The following is a 13,862-nucleotide window of genomic DNA, read 5'->3' on the forward strand; positions in this document are numbered from 1 at the left end:
CCGGTGTCAACCACAAAAATTGAAACAACAACAAACAAAGCTTCCAACAATAACAAAGTCCTGGGGTGGTACCTGTGGCTCAAAGGAGTAGGGCACCGGCTCCATATGCCAGAGTTGGTGGGTTCAAACCCAGCCCCGGCCAAAAAAAAAAAAAAAAAAAAAAAAAAGTCCTGCACCAAATGATTTCACCCCAGAATTCTACCAAACCTTCAAAGAAGAGCTTGTACCTGTACAATAGAATCTATTCCAAAACATTGATAAGGAAGGAGTTCTCCCTAACTCCTACTATGAAGCAAATATCACCCTGATACCAAAATCAGGAAGGGACACAACAAAAAAGAAAACTACAGACCAATATCATTAATAAGCACTGACACACAAATACTGGATGAAATCTTAGCAAACAGAATTTAGCTACACATGAAAAAAGTAACTCATCATGGCCAGATGGGCTTCATCCTAGGGAATCAAGGCTGGTTCAACATAAGCAAATCTATAAAGATAATGCAACACATAAGCAGGAGTAAAAACAAAGGCCATATGGTTCTCTCAATACAGGCAGAAAAACGTGACAAAATTCAGTGTACTTTTTGTGCTTTTGATGAGAACACTTAAGGAAATTGGCATATATGGGAGATTTCTTAAACTGTTAGATGCCATCTACAACAAACCCACAGACAACATCATATTGAATGGAGAAATTCTGAAAGCGTTCCTGCTTAGAACTGGAACCACACAAGGGTGTCTTTAAACTATTTTAAGTACAGAAGTTGTGTCAGTAGATTTTGGTTTTAAAAGAATCCCTTTAGATGCTGGATGAATGAAAGCTAAAGACAGGTAAAAGCCAAAGCAAGGAGATCTGTTAGTAAGTGACTGCAATAATGTGGGTGAACAACTAATGGGGTCCTAAATTATTGTGGTGGCACTAGAAAGGAGAGATGCCTGGATTTGAAATACATTGCTATTGGGTTAGATATAAAGTGTTGTTTTTTAAATATTAGTTATTATAACAGACATGCTGCATTTTATCAGTGGCTTAGAAATTAAAGTTTTATTTGCCACCAAACAGAAAAGAAAATGTGGATATCTTTGGTCTCTGTGTGTATTTGGTACTTTCTACACAGTCTTTCAGGGAGACAATCTCTGGATGACTTTACCAACATCATGTTGCTTCCATGGTTTCCTAGGCCTTAGGGATTAACACCCTCCTAATGGAAAAAAAAAGCATGGAGAAAGTACATTCCCTTCTCTTTTCTTTTTTTAATTGTTGGGGATTCATCGAGGGTACAAAGAACCAGGTTACACTTTTTGCATTTGTTAGATAAAATCCCTCTTATAATTGTTTCATATCCTCAAGAGGTGTGTCACATGCCATGACCCTTACCCTCTTTCTCTCCTCCTGTACCCTCTTCCCCCTCCTCCATGTACGAGGTCATTAAATGTCCTCATACCAGAATTCAGTACATAGGATTCTTGCTTCTCCATTTTTGTGATGCTTAACTAAGAATAATGTGTTCTCCTTCCATTCAGTTTAATACAAAGAACATAAAGTCTCCATGTTTTTAATGGCTGAATAGTATTCTGTAGTATACATATACCACAGCTTATTAATCAATTCCTGGGCTGGTGGGCATTTAAGCTGTTTCTACATTTTGGCAATTGTAAATTGAGCTGTGGTAATCAGTCTAGTGCAAATGTCCTTATGAGAAAAGGATTTTCTTTTTCTTCTGAGTAGATGCCCATTAATGGGATTGCAGGATCAAATGGGAGGTCTAGCTTGAGTTCTTTGAGGGTTTTTAATACTTCCTTCCAAAAAGGTTGTATTAGTTTGTAGTGCCACCAGCAGCAATGTAAAAGTGTTCCTTTCTCTCCATTTCCACACCAGCACCTGCAGTTTTGAGATTTTGTGATGTGGGACATTCTTACTGGGGTTAAATGATACCTCAGGGTGGTTTTGATTTGCATTTCTCTAATAATTAGGGACCATGATCACTTCTTCATATGCTTGTTAGCTATTCGTCTGTCTTTGTTAGAGAAGGTTCTATTAATTTCTCTTTCCCATTGATATAAGGGACTGTTGGCTCTTTTTATGCTGATTAATTTGAATTCTCTGTAGATACTAGTTATTGAGCTTTTGTCTGATTCATAATATGCAAACATCCTTTCTCATTATGTAGGTTGTCTATTTGCTTTGATTGTTGTCTCCTTAGCTGTACAGAAACTATTCAGTTTAATTAAGTCCCATTTGTTCATTTTTGTTGTTATTGCAATTGCACAGAAGTCTTCATAAAGTCTTTCCCCAGGCCAATATCTTCAAGCCTTTCCCCCACACTTTCTTTGAGGATTTTTATTGTTTCATGCCTTAGAGTTAGATCTTTTATCCATTTTGAATCAATTTTTACGTGTGGAGAAAGGTGTGTGTCCAGTTTCAGTTTTTTGCATGTGGATATCCTGTTCTCCCAGCACCATTTATTGAATAGGGATTCTTTCCCCCAGTGTATGTTCTTGTTTGGTTTATCAAAGATTAGGGGCTATAAGATATTAGTTTCATCTTATGGTTTTCTATTCTGTTCCAGATGTCTATTTCTCTATATTTATGCCAGTACCATGCTGGCCTTCTTAATCACTTTGGCCAGGAAAGCAAACATATCACTTCTATTCACTTTTCACAGATCAAAACCAGTCACTGTGTGCCAAGTATTATGCAGGGGAAATGGGAAATATGGTAACTCCTTGGGCAGCCACTTTCCTATAATAAGTCTGTCATGCAAAGCAAAAAACAAATCATTGGTGGAAAGTCAGTGTTCTGTCATGTAAAATATGAGGACAAAAGAGACGTTAAGTGGGGTGTTAAAAGTTGAGTTCTGTCTAGTGCATGATTGCCAATATACTGGATGAGTGAAGAACACTAATATTGCAAGTGTGAATTTGTCTTTACATGGTTATTTGAAACATCTATTAGCCATTCAGGTTGATAGCCAAATAAGGAGTTAAGAGGGATGGTGTTACTTGAGCTGTATATTTGAGAGTAATTAGAACAGGGGATATAAAAGTTATAAGATTATACATACGAACATAGAATATGTATATGAAAAAGGAAAAAAGGTCCAAGGATTTTGTCATTATCAAATGTTTGCTTGCAAACCTAATTTTGTGCTCAGTAAAATTATAGCAAGAAGTTAAATGAAATAATCAGAACTAGAAAGAAGAGCTGTATCAATCATTGTCCAATATCCTTCCTGAAATTACATCTAGATATGATAAGAGACTCAAATAAATTGACTATAAACAAAAATTAGTTTCCTCAAGTAACTTAGTAGTGGAAATTTTAAACTTATTTTTTCTAGCAAGGTTCCAATATCATAATTTTGATTCTATGGATAGTTTCTTTCTTTGCTGATGTTCACGCTCAATAAAGGACACTTCTTAGCCCTAGGGAGCTGTTTTATTTTTAATTGACTCTGGGACTTTGAAAATTTGAAAGTCACTTTTTTTTTTTTTTTAACTGCAGTGGTTTAAGAAGAGATTGAAAAATAGTGTTTGTCAGAATTTTTTGCCTTGCTTTGGAGGGATGGCATAAAATCCCCATGTGAAGTCACAGAGACTACCTCTGAGACATGCTTTTTTTGCTCCTTATATCAAGTACTTCAAAACAGGATATACTGCTTTTCATATCACATTAGAACTTCATAAACACTTATATACATTTGTCTCTCTTCTCAAATTTAATAGTCAAACTAAAATTTAATAGAATATTTTTCTAGATTTTATAGTTTTATAATTTATAAAACCATTATTAAAATTATTTGCAGAATGCAAGTAGTATTTTTTTTTAAAAGAACATGGTTCTGTATTCAAATTACAAGATTCTATATAATCATATGTTATTGTGTATAAACTTTCCTCAAACATGGCATTCTTACAAAAAGGTTTTCCACACTCACTGCTCAGGTAGTTGTGTTACTAGCTCATACTGATAACTCAGTAAGTGACACTGAATTTTGCCAACAGAAGGGCTAAAATTCCTATTGTTGAGATAGATCAGGGGACATTCTTCAGGTCTCTGAAGGATTTAGTTACTGAAGTCATCCACAAATTATATGTCAGAAGGTAAAAAAAAAATCCTTTTGAATTGCTAGCTAAAATTATCAATAGTGAATTGTATACAGGGACTTCAAAACGTTTCAACTTCTTTTACACCAAAATAAGCTCATACTGACTTGTAATGAGATGTCTGCACAAGATCTAGTTTGAGGCACTAAGAAGAACAAAACATCAGTTTGAAAAGGGCCCCCATCAGAGCAAATGAATTCTACTAAAACTGAAGCAAGAACAAATGCCAATTTTACTGTGAATCTTGGGTTGAAGAATGGTGAAATCGATTGTGCCTTATACATACACATAAAAGGTTTATGTAGACAATATCATCAAGAAATTAGCAGTTTATAAATGGGATGAGATAATGTGGAAGATGAAGCCCACAGTAGTAGACCATTCATGTCAGTTTGTGAGGAAAAAATAACACTGTTTCTGCCCTAATTGAAAAGGATAGACAACTGACATTCAACCCCAGAGATAACTTGGTGGGTTCAGCTTTCACAATTTTGACTGAAAAACTGAAGTTGAGCAAACTTTCCATTTGATGGAAAGTACCCAAACCATTGTACCCAGATCAGCTGCAGATGATGGAGATTTTAGACAAGTGGGATCAAGAGCCTGAAGCAGTCCTTTGAAAAACTGTACAGGAGATAAAATGTAGCTTTAACAATATGTTCCCAAAGACTAGCACAGAAAGAGCAATGGTTACCAAGAGGTAGACATGATTTTGTCAAAGTACTGACTACCAGATGGTAAAAGTAAAGAACAAAGGTCATGGTAGCCATTTTGGGGGATGCTCAAGGCATTTCACTTGTTGAATTTCTTTAAGGAAAAAGGCTGATCACATCTGTTTATTTTGAAAGGGTTTTTAGAAAGGTAGCCAACGTTTTAGCAGAAAAAATGCCCAGGAAACCCTCTCCAGAGACTCCTCTAGCATGACAATGCTCTTGTTTATTCCTGTCATCAAACACTGGCAACTGTGTGAGAGATTTGATGGAAAATAATTAACAGGCTTTAATTTGTCCATGCATAGGAAAAGGAAAAGTTATTAATGATCTTAGTTACACTGTTTGAAAGGAAGATAAAATTTGAGAGATGAATGGTATACTGTTCATGTAGACAAAGCTTAAAAGGGGGGCCCAAAACAATATGTTCTCTTAAAGAGTTTCACATTTGTAGTTTGTTTAACTTAAGAATACTAGAAAACTTTTTTAGAAAATAAAAATACATGTTTTATTTTAAATGTGCTTAAAAACAGTTACTTTTATCACTTTTTCTCAAATTTAAATTATATATAAAGGATTCTATATTTTCTGATTAACCATACTTATATTTTTCTCCACTTCCCATGAAATAACTTAGAGAAGAATTTTAAATTGTCCAGACAGGATGTGCCAATTTATGTTCTTTTTAAAAATTATTATTACGAAATATTATGGGAGTATAAATTTTTTTGGTTATGGATCACTTTGGCTATGCTTGAGTCAGGGATATAAGTGTGTCCACTACACTGGTAGTGTGCATTGCACAGATTCAGTAGGATTTTGTCAATTCTCTCTGCCCCTCATCCATTTTATTTCCACTAAGTTTTATTTCTCTCTGTGCACATGTGTGCTTCATCAGTTGGTTCCAATTTAGAATGAAGATATGTGGTGTTTTTCTAGTCTTTAGACACTTCACTTAGATTAATGGTCTCCACTTTCACACAAAATGTTGCAAAAGGCATTAATTCATCCTTCTTTATGGCTGAGTAGTCTTACACATACCACTTTTTGTTAATCCATTCATAACTTGATGAGCACTTGGGTTGATTCCACATCTTTGCAATAATGAATGGTGCTACAAAAAACATTCAAGTGTAAGCATTTTTTTTTAATAAAATGACTTCTTTTTCTTTGGATAAATACCCAGCATTAAGATTGCTGAATCAAATGGTAGGTCTGTCTACTTTTAGTTCTTAGAGTACTTTTCATTTGCAGTCCCATCAATAGTATAAGTATTCCTGTCTCTCAGTTTCCACACCAATATCTATTGTTTTTTACCTTTTTAATAAAAGTTGATTTCTCACCGTGGTTGTAGTTTGCATTTTCCTAATGACCAATCATTAGGGATTTAAAAAAAATTTTTTTTAGCCATTTGTCTTTCTTTTTATGAAAGGCTTTAGTTTATGCCTTTTGCTTACTTTTTAATTAGATTGTTTCATTTTTTCTTGCTGATTTCTTTGAGTCCTTTGTGTTATTAACCCTTTATCATATGTATAACTTGTGAATATTTTCGTCCATTCTGTATATTGTCTATTTGCTCTGTTGATTATTTCCTTAGCTGTGTAGATGGTTTTTTAAATTTAATCGAGTCCCACTTATTTATTTTTGTTGTTCCTGAGATTGCCAATAGGATCTTCATAAATTCTTTGCTTGAGCTGGTATCAGAAAAGTTTTTCAATATTTCACTCTATCATTCTTATTTTTGTGCCTTACATTTAAGACCGCTATCCATCTTTAATTAATTTTTGTGAGTGGTGAGAAACATGGATGCTGTTTCATTCTTCTGTAGGTGGCTATCCAATCCTCCCAATACAATTTCTTATATAGGGCTCTTTTTCTGAGTGTATATTGTTGTCTGCTTTGTCAAAGATCCGTTGGCTATATATGGATGATTTTATGTATGTATTCTCTGTTCTGTTCCATTAGACTATGTTTCTATTTCTGTGCCAATACTATGCTGTATTGGTTACTATAGCTTTATAATATAGTTTTAAAAAACTCCAAAGATTCCACCAAAAGACTTCTACAATTAATAAATTCAGTAAATTCTCAAGTTACAAAATCAATGTACACAAGTTAGTAGCACTCCTATACACCAATAACATTAAAGCTTGGAATCAAAGCAAAGACTCAATACCCTTCATGATAGCCACAAAGAAAATAAAATAAGTAGGAATATATTTAATCATGGAGGTAAAAGATCTCTATAAAGAGAACTAAGAAAAACTGAGAAAAGAAATCACAGATCATACAAACAAATGAAAAAATATATCATGGTCATGGACAAATAGAATCAACATTTTTGAAAAGTCTGTACTACCCTAAGTAATTTACAAATTCAAAGCAAACCCCATCAAAATACAAATGTCCTATTTCACAGATCTAGAAAAAATAAATTTACGCTGTGTTTGGAACCAGAAAAGAACAAAAATAGCCAAACTAATCTTATGTAAAAATAACAAATCTGGAGCCATCACATTACTAGAATAATATTTTGCTACTCACCAGAGAGTACATAAGTACCTGATTCAAATGCTTGTGTTATTTGCTGGCTCATGTAGAAAACTGAGTTTGTTTATTCTTTATCTGAATTTCATATGCCTAATGTGAACTTAAACTTGGAAAGCATGAGTGATGGTCAAAATCAGTAAGGATGATTATATATAAATGTAAGGTGTTAGTGATTCAGAGAAATGTAGAATGAAAATTCTAACAATTTATTTCTATGGAGAAATTCTCATAATATAGTAATGGGTAAGAGGACAGAGGTTCTATAATTTAGACTAGAGTATGACATTTTAATTTTAAAGTATGTGTATATAAATTACATATAAAAACTATACTTAAATACAAAGATATTTAGTTATGTAACATTTTAGAAGTTTTCTAATAATTTATATCATCAGAAACACCAGATCTATATAACTATTTGAGTCTACAGAAAAAAAAAATTATTAAGGAATCCATGTAAAATGAAAATTTTGTCATCAAATGATATATATCACCTGGGTTGATATGAGAAATTAGATACCATATACCTAATTCTGATCATAACATGGTCCAGAAAAGGTTAATCAGGTTTGTCTGTAATTGGACAGATGGTAAATATTTTAGGCTGTTCATATCATAAGGTCTTTAGTAACTATTCAACTCCACTATTATAGCAAAAATACAGTTTTTTAAAAATTATTCTTTAACGAAAACAGGCAGCAGGCTGGATTTGGCTTATGTGCTGTAGTTTGACAACCATCGATTTAAGACATTGCTATGTAGTGACAACTATTGTTCTGGAATTTATGCAGTGAAATGTACTAGACAGTAATTTTCTTGAAGGCAGGATATTTGTTTTGTGTCTTTATATCACCTAATGATACTTAATACTTCGTGGCACACAGGTGACACTGGATGGAATATTTGTTGAATGAAGGGATGGATTGGTCAATAAAAAGTTTATTGATATCTACCACACTTCCACTACTAATGGCCGCTTCTTTTGTGAACAGGGCTGACACTTAAAGCAGCTTGACATAGTAGGGAAGGCATTGGCTTCAATGTCTGATAGAATGTCCTGTGTTTAGATCTTACTCTGGTACTTATAATCAATGCACATTGAACAAGTATTTAAGCTTTTCTCAGTTGTAAATTTTACATTTGCCAAAGGAAATTGATGATAGCAATGTGTTGATTAAGATTAATTAACTAAATAAGGAATTTTTTAAGGTCATGACAAAGAGTTGGTGCTTAGGAAATATTAGCCTTCACCCGCTTTTGTTGGGTGTTGCAATCTGATTACCTCTGCAGGATTGTAAAACAATAGAGTAGAAATGAGTATTGATGATTATTTTTTTATGCCCTTTACTGATCCTTCCTTCTAAAAATAGAGAAACCAAGGCAAGGACTAGAAAGACAAAGGCATTGCAAAAATCCTCAGAATTATGAATTGGGAGGCTGAAATGAGTTTTTATTTTACTTGACTGATGATACCACATGTGTATGTGAAGGGAGGGAATCCTCAGTGGAAACTCTCCTAATTCAGACTGTTTCCTTGACTCCTGGAAGTGAGTCTTTAAGCCAGTGGTTTTCAACCTTCCTAATGCTCCAGCCCTTTAATACAGTTCCTGTGGATTACCACTCACAGGTTGAGAACTGATGCTTTAAGCTTTTCTCTAACATTATTATAATATTCTATATCTGTGTTGCCAAATTGGCTAACCTTTTTTTTTCAACTTTGCTTTCTTCTTGACTGCACCACACACAACTCCCCAAGCATGTACATGCTGGCAATTTCCAAGCATATAAAAATTTATTTATCCTGAGAAAGAATTTAAATTTAAAACCAATGTTTAAAAAAACACAATAAAAAATTCAATACTAAGTTGAGACTAGTAGATTAACAACTATATGCTTACATGAGAGAAACACTCAATTAACCTCAAGTAGCAGGGAAGAGGGTGGGGTGGGCTAAATCCCCACCCAACAGGTACATTGCAAGAATATATTACACACTTCCTGGGTGAAAGACACAACTACAACTTAGACTTTAACCTTACCAAAGCAAACTATACAACTTAATCATATGTACCCCTATAGTGAATTTAAAATAAATGAATAAGTAATAAAAAATAAAATAATTTACGAGACTGAAAGCACATCAAAGCAGTAAAATAAAACACAGAACCAAAATAGATTGGGTTTCAAATGAACATGGCTTTGGGGATTGCTATAAAAGAAGTTCAGTCCACGATGATCAGAGAAGTCTGTTGTGTCTGTTCTTTCTGCATTGCTAACACTGCTCAAACATTCTGAGATCAGGCAATTCTTTCTGCAGCCTGGTAAAGAGGCCTAACATAGATGGAGAACGAGGCTCAACTTCAAAAGCAGTTTATGTACCTCATTTTCATAGTAGTTTCACCCACTCCTTCCTTTTTTCCCTGAAGCACAGCTGCAAGTTGAAGTAGGAAGGCAAACTATAATCAGCCACTTAGATCGATTGCGAATCACAGTTGGGCCCAATTTGCCTGTTTAACTTTTTTTCTTACTTGATTGACCTTGGTTCTCTCCTCCCTGAAATGTTCATAATGACAACATGACATACCAGGACTTTTTGATGTTGTGAAAACCTCACAGACTAGCCACACAACACACTCACTTACACAAAGCAAAGTGGCAAAAGTATGGGAATGTTAGCACATTTAATTTTGCCCTGTTTTATTTGTGTTAAAATTAAGTGCAGATATATCACAGTGTTTCATTTTGGATCTAAATTTCAATTTTAAATATAGTTGGTTTACTGATAATTTTATTGAGGGAATATATGTGTGTGTATAGATATATATCTGTGTATTTATATATACATTCACACACAGTATATGTACATAGTCTGTGTATGTGTCTATATATGTGTGTGTATATTTTATATACATGCATCCATACACTGTATGTATATACACTGTGTGTGTGGGTGAGTCTTTATAAAAATAAAAAGTTGTGATATTTTTGTTCATTATAAAAAAAGAAAAGACCCTCAAGGGCAAAAGCAACCGGGCTTATGATGAGCCATTGACTTTCTAGGAAAATGACAATGAGTGTTCATTCATTCTAGTATAAATTAGTAACTCTAACCCATTTTCGCCTCCCTCTTCATTTTGCGAAGCTGAAAAATGTTCAATATGTTAACTTGTAATGTGTCAGCACTAAAAGAAGAAAAGAAAAAGTGCTATGACAAATACAGCAACGGAGGCTATGTAATATTTTTTAAGTTTGTAACATTTTTTTAAAGAGATCAAGTTTTAATGTCAGAGGAGAGGTGCTAAAGGGTGTAAGGGGAGAATAGGACCATTGCAAAGGTTAAGTGTATTGATCAACAGTTTCCATGTATGTGTGCATGTGAGAAAGAAAATTTTTGCTTTCCTTCATTTTATCAAAGAATCTTTGTTTTATATTTTATAGTATTATACCATATTTCAATCAGACTACAAAGAAGTGTTTTGCTATGTATTAGATGGCTGCAATGAATTCAACACCAAGGCTATCTCTCTCCTTGAGGTTTTAGCCTTAGATTTAAATTATTTTTTTCTTAAAAGTCTTCCTGTTATTTTCTACATTTAAATGTTACGAGATGCACAACAAAATGTGAAGACTATATGTTAAAGAGCAAGACTAAAGCCTTTAATTAAGAGCTTCATAAACATGAAAGTGCAGACTAAGCTCTTTGGACCCTTGTTAAAATGAAAGTTCTAATTCAGATAATCTGAGGTGGTACCTATGAATGTGAGCTTTGAATCTCAGAGCTCCCTGTGAAGTCAAGGCTTATAGTCCAAGAAAAAAAAAAAAAAAACAAAACCTTTGAGTAGAGTAGAAAGACTCTATTTCAAATCAACAACAAATTAATAATAACAATAACTTTATATAAATCATATCATTTTATCTCCAGGGAAAGTAATAGTTTACAGAAAATGAATAATCAGGCACCTAAGAAAACTAAACTTACTGAATCTTGTCCATATTGAGCATTTGGTTCCAATGACATATTAATTCTGAAATTCTGCAACTGCATTGTGGAGCATATTTCCAATATTAACTTCTTATTGGTTAGTTCTACACCTGCTGACATGTGGCAAATTGTAAGGCTTGCAGATAGTAGAGTATGTCTGAAAGCTTTTTAGGAAGAAGAATATTAGAAAACAGCTGAATTGCTTTTAAACTGTTATAAAGCCTTTTGCAATGCCACTGAATTGAACTAAGAAACTCATTTGCATCTTAAAGCCACAATTCATAATCTGTGAAAGAAAAACCTTCCAAGAAGGAAAAGGATTGGTATATCCTGTTGTAAATGAGCATTGAAATCTGCATTTTTATCTCTTGATAAACAGCACTCCTCCACACATACTATGGGTTAGACCAGATCTAGTCTGAAAGCTAAAAGGATTGTACTCTAATGAGGGATTCTGGGAGGATGATTAGCTATAAGGACATGTGTGTGTGATAGTCATCATAAACTCTGTGCAGAGAAGATAAAAGACAATTTATGTAGCAATATATCATTTCTTACTATTACTTCTAAATAATAGGCATTAATGAGTGTCAGAACTGAGGGTGCCAAATATCCCAAATGTCTTAGTCCTAAAACAAGTTTTAAATATACAAAATCACTCAATCTAGAATACACAGATTTTTTTTGCTTTATGGCAGACTTTCTGCTTTAGACATTTTCAGTAACAATTTTTTTCTTATATACTTTATAGTCATTTGTGTATATTTGGGCTATCCTCGCCTTAAGAAAGAAGAAAAGTATTTGTGATTAATCAAGTGGTGGATAATGTATTTTTGTTGTTGTTATAGTGTTGTATTGGGGGATTTATGGATAGAAGCATGGTCTTGGAAAGCCACAAGACAGCTAGATATCTGCACTGTTTCTTTAAGACTCAGCGCTCATGTACCGTAAGTAAAGGGTATATATGCTTCAGAGGGGATGTGTGGGAATTTGCTTAAAGATAAGGTTTATGGTAAGTATGTGCTCTTACGCAAGGAACAATTGCTAAACCCGAAATCTTAGAGGCATTCCCAGAACTACGTTTAATCAGAAGACAACATGGATTAGCATTAGTAACTCTATTAATTAGCATTAGTAGCTCCAAGATGTAGTTACTTTACCTTCCATGGAAAGTTATAGGAAAAAATGTTTTTGACTCCTTAATAAAAGGATATTTGAAGCAAGAGCTGGGGAAGTAGAAAGTAGTAGGTAAACCTCCTTTCATGAGGATTGTCTCCTTGAATAGTTGAATGGACCCAGGAATATCTGCAAGATATATGTAGATATATTCTAGATGCAAATGGAATTCTTCCTAGATTTAGACAAAGCCAGTGTTCCATTTTGGGGACACTAGAGTTAGAGCCTAAAACTAAGCAAGCCTATGAGTTAATTTTTCTAATTTATCATTTTAAATTATTATGAGTACATAATAGTTGTGTATATGTATAGGGTACATGTGATGTTTTGATACAGGCATACAAGGGTAATAATGGAATCAGAGTAACTGGAGTATTCACCTTAAGCATTTATCATTGTGTGTGTTAGAAACATTTCAATTCCCCAATTTTAGTCATCTTAAATTATACTATAATTTATAGCTACTATATTGTGCTATGAAATATTATTAATTCTATCAAATTATCTAACTATGTTTTGTACCAATTAACTATTCCACTTTATCCCCCACTGCCTACTATCTCTTTCTCAACCTCTCTTGACCATCAATCTCTCTGTCTCCAAGAGAACAATTATTTTAATATTTAGCTCTGACACATGAGTGAATATATGCAAGAATTGTCTTTTTGCACTCAACTTATTTCACTGGGCATAATGTCTCTAGTTCCATTTATGCTGTTGCAAATGACAGGATGTTGTTTTTATGTCTGAATAACAGTTCATTGTGTATATGTACTACATTTTTTTAATCCATTAGCTTTTGTGAATAGTGCTGCAATGAACATAAGAATGCTGATATCTTTTAAATACACTAATTTCTTTCTTTCTTTCGTTTTTTTTGATATATACCAAGAAGTAAAATTGCTGAGTCATGGTATTTCTATTTTTAGTTTTGTGAGGCACTTCCATACTTTCTCCATGGTGGTTTCACTAAAGTCCCATCAACAGTGTATGAGGCTTCCACTTCCTTCACATCTTCACTAGAATTCACTAGAATTCATTAATTGCCTGGACTTTTGATAAAATGGGGTAAGATGATGTCTTCTTTTACTTTTGATTTTCATTTCTCTGATGACTAATGATGTTAAGCATTTAAAAAAAAGCTTGTTGGCCATTTATATGTCTTATTTGAGAAATGTCTATTCAGATACTTTGCCCAAGTTTTAATCAGACTGTGATTTTTTTCTTTTGACTTGTTGGAGATCCTTGTATACTCTAGTTCTAAATACCTAGTCAGATGCGTCATTTCCAAGTATTTTCTCCTACCCTGTGGTTTACCTCTTCCCTTTGTT

The sequence above is a fragment of the Otolemur garnettii genome, unplaced genomic scaffold (genome assembly GCF_000181295.1).
Source record: "Otolemur garnettii isolate 467f Iridium unplaced genomic scaffold, OtoGar3 scaffold00009, whole genome shotgun sequence".
NCBI lineage: Eukaryota > Metazoa > Chordata > Mammalia > Primates > Galagidae > Otolemur > Otolemur garnettii.